This window comes from Delphinus delphis, chromosome X (genome assembly GCF_949987515.2).
Source record: "Delphinus delphis chromosome X, mDelDel1.2, whole genome shotgun sequence".
NCBI classification, from domain to species: domain Eukaryota; kingdom Metazoa; phylum Chordata; class Mammalia; order Artiodactyla; family Delphinidae; genus Delphinus; species Delphinus delphis.
In genome coordinates, this window is record NC_082704.1 from 54,505,128 (window position 1) to 54,518,564 (window position 13,437).

General features: G+C 35.5%; 1 protein-coding gene and 1 non-coding gene across 2 annotated transcripts in view; one reads left to right on the forward strand and one right to left on the reverse strand.

The window, feature by feature from the left end:
- Positions 1-13,437, reverse strand: part of DACH2 (dachshund family transcription factor 2) — a 638,130-nt gene that overhangs the window by 245,309 nt on the left and 379,384 nt on the right. The gene's annotated exons all lie outside the window — the stretch shown is intronic.
- On the forward strand, positions 3,338-3,440 carry LOC132419144 (U6 spliceosomal RNA). Its single transcript, XR_009518147.1, has one exon. It is a non-coding gene; the product is annotated as a U6 spliceosomal RNA (small nuclear RNA).

A 13,437-nucleotide genomic window follows, 5' to 3' on the forward strand; every position in this document is an offset into this window, starting at 1 on the left:
ATGTGGCACATATATACAATGGAATATTACTCAGCCATAAAAAGAAACGAAATTGAGCTATTTGTAATGAGGTGGATAGACCTAGAGTCTGTCATACACAGTGAAGTAAGTCAGAAAGAAAAAGAAAAATACCGTATGCTAACACATATATATGGAATTTAAGAAAAAAAAATGTCATGAAGAACCTAGGGGTAAGGCAGGAATAAAGACGCAGACCTCCTAGAGAACGGACTTGAGGTTATGGGGAGGAGGAAGGGTGAGCTGTGACGGAGCGAGAGAGAGTCATGGACATATACACACTAACAAACGAAGTAAGGTAGATAGCTAGTGGGAAGCAGCCGCATGGCACAGGGATATTGGCTTGGTGCTTTGTGACAGCCTGGAGGGGTGGGATAGGGAGGGTGGGAGGGAGGGAGATGCAAGAGGGAAGAGATATGGGAACATATGTATATGTATAACTGATTCACTTTGTTATAAAGCAGAAACTAACACACCATTGTAAAGCAATTATACCCCAATAAAGATGTTAAAAAAAAAAAGAATCAGGCTCCCTGATCAGACTATACTACAAAGCTACAGTAATCAAGACAGTATGGTACTGGCACAAAAACAGAAATATAGATCAATGGAACAGCATAGAAAGCCCAGAGATAAACCCACGCACATATGGTCACCTTATCTTTGATAAAGGAGGCAGCAATGTACAGTGGAGAAAGGACAGGCTCTTCAATAACTGGTGCTGGGAAAACTGGACAGGTACATGTAAAATTATGAGATTAGATCACATCCTAACACCATACACAAAAATAAGCTCTAAATGGATTAAAGACCTAAATGTAAGGCCAGAAACTATCAAACTCTTAGAGGAAAACATAAGCAGATCACTCTATGACATAAATCACAGCAAGATCCTTTTTGGCCCACCTCCTAGAGAAATGGAAATAAAAACAAAAATAAACAAATGGGACCTAATGAAACTTCAAAGCTTTTGCACAGCAAAGGAAACCATAAACAGGACCAAAAGACAACCCTCAGAATGGGAGAAATTATTTGCAGATGAAGCAACTGACAAAGGATTAATCTCCAAGATTTACAAGCAACTCTTGCAGCTCATAACAAAAAAACAAACAACCCAATCCAAAACTGGGTGGAAGACCTAAATAGACATTTCTCCAAAGAAGATATACAGACTGCCAAGAAACAGATGAAAGAATGCTCAACATCATTAATCATTTGAGAAATGCAAATCAATACTACAATGAAATATCATCTCACACCAGTCAGAATGGCCATCATCAAAACATCTAGAAACAATAAATGCTGGAGAGGGTGTGGAGAAACTGGAACACTCTTGCACTGCTGGTGGGAATGTGAATTGGTTCTGCCACTATGGAGAACAGTATGGAGGTTCCTTAAAAATCTACAAATAGAACTACCATTTGACCCAGCAATCCTACTACTGGGCATATACCCTGAGAAAACCATAATTCAAAAAGAGTCATGTACCACAATGTTTATTGCAGCTCTATTTACCATAGCCAAGAGATGGAAACAACCTAAGTGCCCATCGTTGGATGAATGGATAAAGAAGATGTGGCACATATATACAATGGAGTGTTACTCATCCATAAAAAGAAACGAAATTGAGCTATTTGTAATGAGGTGGATGGACCTAGAATCTGTCATAGAGAGTGAAGTAAGTCAGAAAGAGAAAGACAAATACCGTATGCTAACACATATATATGGAATTTAAGAAAAAATAATGTCATGAAGAACCTAGGCATAAGACAGGAATAAAGACACAGACCTACTAGAGAATGGACTTAAGGATATGCAGCGGGGGAAGGATAATCTGAGACAAAGTGAGAGAGTGGCATGGACATATATACACTACCAAACTTAAAATAGATAGCTAGTGGAAGCAGCCGCAAAGCACAGGGAGATCAGCTCGGTGCTTTGTGACCACCTAGAGGGGTGGGATAGGGAGGGTGGGAGGGAGGGAGATGCAAGAGGGAAGAGATATTGGAACATATGTATATGTATAACTGATTCACTGTGTTATAAAGCAGAAACTAACACACTATTGTAAAGCAATTATACTCCAATAAAGCTGTAAAAAAATACAAAATAAATTTTAAAAAAGGGGAGGTGAGGGATGAGGGATTTCCATGACCAATTGAGACAACACTGGGTTGAAAATAACAAACTTCATTTAGCCCGTATTATATGCCGCACACTGTTGTACGTTCTTTACATATTTATTTATTTAATATTCACAAAAACCTTCAGAGGGAAGTACCAACACTATTTCCATTTTTCAGATAAGGAAACAATCACAGAAACTGAAAAACAAATCTAATGTCACATGGCTAATAAACCTTGAAGTTGGGGTTTAAACTCAGGTACATTGGCTCCAGGCTTCTTTAATGCAGGTAGTTTCAAAGCTTACAATATGCTAATATTTACTGTGATTTTCCAAAAGAGGCAGAGAGCAGACTACATTTTCTAAACTTTTTGAATAATGAAACTCATTTTCATGGAATACCTATTCAATATATATTGATATATATCAGGATTTTTCACAGTTTACACAAAGCTAACTACTATCTTGTTGAGTAATCATCAGTTATACTTGTCTTTGGTGATATCCTTTTAAATTAGAAATGTTCCTGGTTTTTAAACATCACTGACAATCATTAATTATGTTGTTGGTACCATCCGATAGGCCATTTCTTATTTATGAAAATTTGAGATATGAAAATTCTTCTAATGGTATGTACAACTTCTTGTAAGTTATACACGTCCCTGGGTACCTTATTTGAGCATTTTTATAGAGTATTATAGAGTAGACCTTTCAAGATAATTTCTAAGGCCTTGCAGCCCTGACCTCCCATTGGTCTGATTTTCAAACCAGCAATGGCACACCCAGCAAATCCCATCATAAGTCTAGGAGAGGGTATGCATTAGATATAGATTAAGGGTGACAAAACACCTCAAATTTCTGACATTAGGACAAGAGTAGCTGTCCCCATAACTAGTTAGTTCAAGAAGGCAGGAAGCTAAGAACAGTTGCAGTAGCCTCCTTCCAGAGCCCTTCTATCCTCAAGTGCAGGATTTCTTCAAATAGACCAGCCCACCAGATAAGAAACCTACCTGCTAGTCTATGAAATATGGTCTCTCAGATGCCTATCAAATTCAATAAGCCAGAGAAATACTTAAAAGCTAACAGTTCATATACCAAAATGAGTTTGAATACTGTTTCACTAGTCAACTTATTTTACTTTTTCTACTTAGTCTCAAAGAGATTTTTGACACTTTATAAAACATATTTATTTGTTAGCTTCAGTAGCTCATATGTTAAAATTAGAACAAAACAGAGAAAATTACCATGGCCCCTGCACAAGGATAAAATGCAAGTTTGTGGAATGTTCCATATTTTTGATGATAGTTACACAACAATGTGAATGTATTGTACTAAATGCAACTGAACAGTATTGTTACAATTGTAAAGTTTATGCTATGTGTATTTTATCAGAGCAAAAGAAAACATATTTGGTCAAGACAGTGATCTCTTATAAATCAAAACTGATAACAAGGATATAAAAGAAGAAAAAGATTATTAATTCTGGCATACTACCAAATTTGTGGCTATTTTTCTCCCATAGTTGCTCAAAGAAAGTATTTAAGTTTCATTTCAAGCATGTTAACCAAAATTAATTTCTATTTTGAAATGTGCTTGACTCTATGGTGCCAATAAAAATATATATTATACAATAAAATATATAACATCTGAACTATAACTTTAATTTATAGAAACAGACAGCCACAGAAAAAAGTCACATTCTTAGAAGAAAGCTGAAAAAAAAAATAGTGATCCATTAGCTCAATTTAATTTTGACTAGCAAATCAATAATAACAGTAATCAACTGAAGTGAGGCCTACATTTAGATGATTTTGTATTGCTCTGCAGCAGATATCACCAATTAATAGAAATGAGAAAGATTAGCATTTACAGAATTAATAAGAGAGAAAGAGAAACAAACCTAGCCAAGTTCAAATTTATAACAAAAATAATTTGCCTTCAGATACATTCCAGATTGAAAAGGAAATTCAGTTTACTAAATGTATTTTTGAAATACACATTTCAGGAAATCGGAAGATGTTTAGGAAGATACAGTTTAAGATTTCTCACTAAGGATATTAATATAAAAAAGTGATCAGTGATTTTTGTGGAATTTCATTTTCTCTACATGATTTGTTCTGCTCACTGCAGCTATAAGACTTGTATTCCTGCTGCTTTTTGGAAAGCCAGTTTTGCCTGTGTGGAAAACCAGCAATACATTTCAAAATTAGATTGAATAAAATATATTTTGTTTAGATAGCAAATTCAGGAGGAAAACTTCCTACCCATTTTCCTTTAGAAATAAAATAAATAGGAACTTAGCCTCAAATTAAAAATCTATTTTGGTCTAAAATTAAGTTGCAGTGCTAACTTCTGTGTAGCAACTAGCGACAATTCAAATGTATTTTGTGTTCATTAAAAGGTATTAAACTGCCACTACGAGAATATTAAACATTGATAACAAACCACCTTCCAGAAAGGTAATTGGCTTCTTGAAGATCACTGCCACTCATGGCTTGTAAGTAGTTGGTTTTCCCTTGTATCTGCCATAAGTGCCAGAGAATCAGCTATGAAATGGATTCTCCACTCTCCTAAATAGTAGTTCTCAAACACTGCCATGGTCTGTTGCCCATAGAGCTACTAAAATGATTCTTTGTTATTTGTATTCAACATTATGGCATTTGCATCATAAATATTTATATACTACTTAAATAAAACCCAAAAAATCCAGCAAAATATCTTGAAACGTTGATTGGTCAGAAAACCCTGCATTTTAAGATAATCTGCATATTTATGATAATCAAGGTGTAATATATAACATCAGGAAATACCTGAGAAAATTGCAAGAAGAGTGCTTGTCTGGCCCAAATTATGATGTAAAAAATACTGTATGAGGAATCAGAAGGTCTGGATATTAAATCTGGACTTATCTATAGCTAGTTATATGCCTATCTGAGTCACTTTACACTCTCCCAGAATCAATATTCTTGTCTTAAAAATGAGGTTCATGGAAGCAGCCATGATGTCCTTCAATAGGTAAATGGATAAATATAATGTGGTACATCCAGGCAATGGAATATTATTTAGCACTAAAAACAAATGAGTTAGCAAGTCATGAAAAGACATGGAGGAACCTTAAATGCATATCACTAAGTGAAAGAAGCCAGTCCTAAAGGCTACATAGTGTATGATTCCAACTATATTACATTCTGAAAAAGGCAAAATTACTGAAACAATAAAAATATCAGTGATTGTCAGGGATGGAGCCAGGGTGGGAGGTGGGGGCCAGGGACAAATAGGGAGAGCACGGAATTTTTAAGGCACTGAAAATACTGTGTAACATCATAATGATGCATATATGTCATTATACATTTGTCCAAACCCACAGAATGCACGACACAAAGAGTGAACTCTAAGGTATACTATAGACTTCGGATTATAATGTTGGGTCAACGTAGGTTCATCCTTAGTAACAATTGTACCATTCTGCTGAGTGATATTGATAATAGGGGAGACTATGCATTTGTGGATGTAGGGGGTATATGGGAAATCTCTATACCTTCCTCTTAACTATATTATATAACTAAAACTGTTCTAAAAATATGAGGTTCAATCCACCATTAACTTTCAATGAGTCTACATGGAATAATTACTTCCAAGATAACCATTTATTGACTTGTCATATATTAATTTTATATGTTAATCATGTCTCCCCTATCTAGGCTGCAAGCTCCTTACTTGAAGAAACTATGTATTATTCTTTTTTTTGTATTATTCTTAACTTTTTTGCATTCCTTGGTGCCTGACATAGTAGTGGGTAGTTGGTGGTGCCCAGTGAATGACTGCAGAATAACCAATGGGTATTGTGAGGGACACTGCCAGGAGGAAGAAAAAGCTCTACTTTACTTGCCCAACACTAGTAATTGTGTATGGTTTTCTAGTAGTAGGACTATTTTGCATTCTCTCCACAATCACATTCTGCCTGACCTTCCTGCCAAGACATGACAACAAACATAAGAAGTGGGGAAAGAGATGGTTCACTCAAACACTGGAGCTGCCAATAGTTCTGTGCTTGTTTTGTTTTACTCTTTCACTGTCTGATGGTGCCATTCTTTATCATCAGCTTATGCTTATGCTTACTGAAGAGGTATATGTCAAGAATCTGTTTTAGAAGGAAAAGAAATGTGCTATATTAAATATAATTATGTGAAAAATTTTGCAACAGAATTAGTCCTATTTGCAATTTAAGGAGCACATGAAGTTAACCATAGGTGTATTGATGCAAACGTATGAATAAATGTATGGTCACATCTCAGAGGCTTCCATTTGTATAATATTTTAATAAATGTGAATGCTAATTCTTTTAAATCTAAAACTTTAAAGAGATTAATTCTAAAACTCTGGATAAATATATACAAAAGAAGAAAGTCTAAATTATGCCCACTATGATAATAATATTCAATTGTATGTATATTTTCCTACATGTTTTGAAATATATATATATAGATAGATAGATAGATAGATAACTATGTCTCTATTAGCTATCAGAATGTATAATTACTTGGAGCTACCTGAAACAACCAACAACAACATGAACATTTGCTATATGAGTTACAAGCCACAGTAAATAGGTACCATGAGAACCTGGCTCTTATTCTTGAATCTTCAAATGACACAAGGTATCTTGCAAGATTATTTTTCAAAGTTTACATTACTTTGCCTCATAAAATGCAGTGTGATAACTCAAGACCTTTGTCATTTTTGAAACATACCAGTCTATTACATTTTTAATAACCAAGTATAATAAAAGATTTTGGTATTGTTATTTCCATATTAAAACTACACTCTCTAAATTTCTAGGACCAGAAAAATCTGGCTGTCAGAGTGTTGACATGGTTAAGCATTCTTCCACAACATATGAAGTTTTACTTTAAATTGAGCTGCCTTTCTTCTGAGAGCAGTATCATTGCCAAGATGGGCAGGGTTTAGGGAATTATGAGGTATTGCCATACAACACTAAAAAAAAATCCAGTGGGCATGATTTTCCCCTAAAATTGCCGTGGAGAATATTATCCTCAGTTAAGATACTAAGATGACATAGTTGAACTACAAGCATCCAATATTTCATTATAGCCCAGTAAAACAGATAGTTACAAAGGAGAATTCTGACTCCTACCCATCCTGCTCAAAAGCATCTTTATCTGATCATACACGAGTTATGACACTAGTTAATTAGTGCTTGGGTGACAGAAAAATAATTTGAAATTAAATAACTAGGCCAGATCATTAATAGAGGACACACACACACACACACACACACACACACACACACACACAAGCATGCACACACAATAAAAATTATTCTTCACAGAGCTGGGGGTTAATGAATGACTTATAAGGTGGCACATACTTTCTGATTTCCCGAATTCTGTCACAGTCCTATTAAGAATAAATTCAGAGAGAAATACAAACCATTCTTTTTCTGCTTCAACCAATAGCTTGAGGTTGCTAAAGGGGGAAACTAACTCAAATGGATCAAATGAAATAGAAGCCCTAAAGAAATTTATCTCTTTTATAACATTTTTTAAGTCAGAATTCCAAACATTTTGGTAATAATGTCTGACCTCAAAACTGCTATAGCTAGAGATAAACAAACACACACAGATGGGATATAGATGTGAACAGATCGGTCCAGCAAAATGTTAGGAATACTACACCATGTTGATGATGAGACAAGGAACTCCATCTTTTGCGGCTTGTGAAATTCCATGGCTTTTGTTCCTGTGAATAAGATATTATGTCTGGAACCAATAAATAAGAACAGAATCATCATGCCAGATTCCAGCTCTCCAAACTATGTTCTATTTATTCCCTTTCATTTCAATTTATTTGTGCCTTTTTCTTTGTTACTCTCCTAGGTCTTTGATATTTTTTGGAAAACCATGTTTCCATTAAGAGTGTAGTAATTTGTGCAAACAGATTGTCATAAATAATGGCTTTCTCTAGTTAAAGGTATCATTTCAACATGATCTATACCACCATTCTTCCTGTTGGTGATTGTAGTAATGAAGCCCCTTCAACTCTGTCAAATTACATAACTTTTTAACAAGTTATTACTCTCTATGTTTGTAAAGAACAGAGCCTTAATTTAGTTATACGTGTTGGGTTTTTTTTTAACAGCTGCCATGTATCTCAGGAAGACCGATACATTTAAAAAAAGGTTTCCTTTGGCTGGTTGCAATTGAATTGAGAGCATAGGAACTTCAAAAATTTCCACATGAAATAATCAGATTTTATAGACAAAGTGCATTTAACTTTTTAGTTAGAATCCCTGCTACCAGTAATTTCAAACACAGCACATTTTAAACAGCATTACTACAAACTCATACATTATGAAACTAAAAGGGGTATCTTGATTCCATAAAAATGAACTAAGAATTTCACAATCACTTTTTTATAGGTCTACATTCCTGCTTAGCTAGATTACTTAAATAACTTCCTAAGTAATCTCCCTGGCTCTAATTCTACCCCACCTCCAGTACATCCCATAATCTCTTACTCCTCAGTAATGTTTTCTTGAATAGCATTATTTTCACATCACTCACCCACATTAAAAAATTTTAGTGGTCCACCACTGCCTATAGAATAAAGTCCAGAGTGATATTTGCTGCAGCTGGGGAGGGTTACGTGCTCCAGAGTAGGGATTTGGACAAAGACTGCCTTATCCACTACAACGTCCTTTCAAAATTGTGATCACACCACTCTTGGTGCTGTAGCCAGGAGTCAGTGCTGTGCCTCTGAGGTGGGAGAGCCAACTTCAAGACACAGGTCCACAAGAGACCTTCCACCTCCACGTAATATCAAATGGCGAAAATCTCCAAGAGAGCTCCATCTCAAAAGCAACACCCAGCTTCAGGCAACGACCAGCAAGCTACAGTGATGTACACCCTATGGCAAACAACTAGCAAGACAGGAACACAACCACACCCATTAGCAGAGAGGCTGCCTAAAAAAATAATAAGTCTACAGATACCCCAACACACACCACCAGACGTGGACGTGCACACCAGAAAGACAAGATCCAGCCTCATCCATCAGAACACAGGCACTAGTCCCCTCCACCAGAAAGCCTACACAACCCACTGAAACAACTTTAGCCACTGGGGACGGACACCAAAAACAATGGGAACTACGAAACTGCAGCCTGCAAAAAGGAGACCCCAAACACAGTAAGATAAGCAAAATGAGAAGACAGAAAAATACACAGCAGATGAAGGAGCAAGATAAAAACCCACCAGACCTAACAAATGAAGAGGAAACAGGCAGTCTACCTGAAAAAGAATTCAGAATAATGACAGTAAAGATGATCCAAAATCTTGGAAATAGAACAGACAAAATGCAAGAAACATTTGACAAGGACCTAGAAGAACTAAAGATGAAACAGGCAACAATGAACAACAAAATAAATGATATGAAAAATACTCTAGAAGAGATCAATAGCAGGATAACTGAGGCAGAAGAAGGGATAAGTGACCTGGAAGAGAAAATAGTGGAAATAACTACTGCAGAGCAGAATCAAAAAAAACGAATGAAAAGAACTGAGGACAGTCTCAGAGACCTCTGGGACAACATTAAACACACCAACATTCAAATTACAGGGGTTCCAGAAGAAGAAGAGAAAAAGAAAGGGACTGAGAAAATATTTGAAGAGATTATAGTTGAAAACTTCCCTAATATGGGAAAGGAAATAGTTAATCAAGTCCAGGAGGCACAGAGAGTCCCATACAGGAAAAATCCATGAAGAAACATGCCAAGACACATATTAATCAAACTTTCAAAAATTAAATACAAAGAAAACATATTAAAAGCAGCAAGGGAAAAACAAGAAATAGCACACATTAGGGAATCTCCATAAGGTTAAGAGCTGATGTTTCATCAGAAACTCTGCAAGCCAGAAGGGACTGGCAGGACATATTTAAAGTGATGAAGGAGAAAAATCTACAACCAAGATTACTCTACCCAGCAACGATCTCATTCAGACTTGATGGAGAAAGTAAAATCTTTACAGACAAGCAAAAGCTGAGAGAGTTCAGCACCACAAAACCAGCTTCACAACAAATGCTAAAGAACTTTCTCAAGGCAAGAAATACAAGAGAAGGAAAAGATTGACAATAACGACCCCAAAACAATTAAGAAAATGAGAATAGGAACATACATATCGATAATTACCTTAAATGTAAATGGATTAAATGCTCCCAACAAAACACAGACTGGCTGAAACAAGAACCATATATATGCTGTCTACAAGAGACCCACTTCAGACCTAGAGACACATACAGACTGAAAGTGAGGGGATGGAAAAAGATATTCCATGCAAATGGAAACCAAAAGAAAGCTGGCATAGAAATTCTCATATCAGACAAAATAGACTTTAAAACAAAAACTATTAGAATTGACAAAGAAGGACACTACATAATGATCAAGAGATATATGCAAGAAGAACATATAACAATTGTAAATATTTATGCACCTAACGTAGGAGCATCTCAATACATAAGGCAAATACTAACAGCCATAAAAGGGGAAATCACCAGTAATACATTCATAGTAGGGGACTTTAACACCCCACTTTCACCAATGGACAGATTATCCAAAAGGAAAATAAACAAGGAAACACAAGCTATAAATGATACATTAAACAAGATGGACTTAATTGATATTTATAGGACATTCCATCCAAAAACAACAAAATACACATTTTTCTCAAGTGCTCATGGAACATTCTCCAGGATAGATCATATCTTGGGTCACAAATCAAGCCTTGGTAAATTTAAGAAAATTGAACTTGTATCAAGTATCTTTTCTGACCACAACGTTATGAGACTAGATATAAACTCCAGGAAAAGATCTGTAAAAAATACAAACACATGGAGGCTAAACAATACACTACTTAATAAAGAAGCGATCACTGAAGAAATCAAAGAGGAAATAAAACAATACGTAGAAACAAATGCCAATGGAGACACGATGATCCAAAACCTATGGGATGCAGCAAAGGCAGTTCTAAGAGGGAAATTTATAGGAATACAATCCTACCTTAAGAAACAGGAAACATCTCAAATAAAAAACCTAACCTTGCAGCTAAAGCAATTAGAGAAAGAAGAAAAAAAAAAAAACCCAAAGTTAGCAGAAGGAAGAAAATCATAAAGATCAGACCAGAAGTACATGATAAAGAAATGAAGGAAACAATAGCAGAGATCAATAAAACTAAAAGCTGATTCTTTGAGAAGTTAAAAAATATTGATAAACCATTAGTGAGACTCATGAAGAAAAAAAGGGAGAAGCCTAAAATCAATAGAATTAGAAATGAAAAAGGAGAAGTAAAAAATGACATTGCAGAAATACAAAAGATCATGAGAGATTACTAAAATCAACTCTATGCCAATAAAATGGACAACCTGGAAGAAATGGAAATATTCTTAGAAATGCACAATCTGCCAAGACTGAATCAGGAGGAAATAGAAAATATGAGCAGACCAATCACAAGCACTGAAATTGAAACTGTGATTAAAAATCTTCCAACAAAGAAAAGTCCAGGACCAGATGGCTTCACAGGCGAATTCTATCAAACATTGAGAGTAGAGCTAACACCTATCCTTCTCAAACTCTTCCAAAATAGAGCAGAGGGAGGAACACTCCCAAACTCCTTCTACGAGGCCACCATCACCCTGATACCAAAACCAGACAAGGATGTCACAAACAAAGAAAACTACAGGGCAATATCACTGATGAACATAGATGCAAAAATCCTCAACAAAATACTAACAAATAGAATCCAACAGCACATTAAAAGGATCATATGCCATGATCATGTGGGGTTTATTCCAGGAATGCAAGGATTCTTCAATACACGCAAATCAATCAAAGTGATACACCATTTTAACAATTTGAAGGAGAAAAACCATATGATCATCTCAATAGATGCAGAGAAAGCTTTTGACAAAATTCAACACCCATTTATGATAAAAACCCTCCAGAAAGTAGGCATAGAGGGAAATTACCTCAACATATTAAAGGCCATATATGACAAACCCACAGGCAACATAATCTTCAATAGTGAAAAACTAAAAGCATTTCCACTAAGATGAGGAACAAGACAAGGTTGCCCACTTTCACCACTCTTATTCAACATAGTTTTGGAAGTTTTAGCCACAGCAATCAGAGAAGAAAAGGAAATAAAATGAATCCAAATTGGAAAAGAAGAAGTAAATCTGTCACTGTTTGGAGATGACATGATCCTATACATAGAGAATCCTAAAGATGCTACTGGAAAACTACTATAGCTAATCAATGAATTTGGTAAAGTAGCCGGATACAAAATTAATGCACAGAAATCTCTGGCATTCCTATACACTAATGATGAAAAATCTGAAAGTGAAATCAAGAAAACACTCCCATTTACCACTGCAACACAAAGAATAAATTATCTAGGAATAAACCTACCTAAGGAAACAAAGACCTGTATTCATAAAATTGTAAGACACTGATGAAAGAAATTAAAGATGATACAAATAGATGGAGAGATATACCATATTCTTGGATTGGAGAATCAGCACTGTGAAAATGACTGTACTACTCAAAGCAATCTACAGATTCTACGCAATCACTATCAAACTACCACTGGCATTTTTCACAGAACTAGAACAAAAAATTTCACAATTTGTATGGAAACACAAAAGTCCCCAAATAGCCAAAGCAATCTTGAGAACGAAAAACTGAGCTGGAGGAATCAGGTTCCCTGACTTCAGACTATACTACAAAGCTACAGTAATCAAGACAGTATGGTACTAGCACAAAAACAGAAATATAGATCAATGGAAAAAGATAGAAAACCCAGTGATAAACCCACGCACATATGGTCACCTTAACTTTGATAAAGGAGGCAGGAATGTACAGTGGAGAAAGGACAGCCTCTTCAATAAGTGGTGATGGGAAATCTGGACAGGTACATGTAAAAGTATGAGATTAGATCACTCCCTAGCACCATACACAAAAATAAGCTCAAAATGGATTAAAGACCTAAATGTAAGGCCAGAAACTATCAAACTCTTAGAGGAAAACATAAGCAGATCACTCTATGACATAAATCACAGCAAGATCCTTTCTGACCCACCTCCTAGAATAATGGAAATAAAAACAAAAGTAAGCAAATGGGACCTAATGAAACTTCAAAGCTTTTGCACAACAAAGGAAACCATAAACAAGACCAAAAGACAACCCTCAGAATGGGAGAAAATATTTGCAAATGAAGCAAC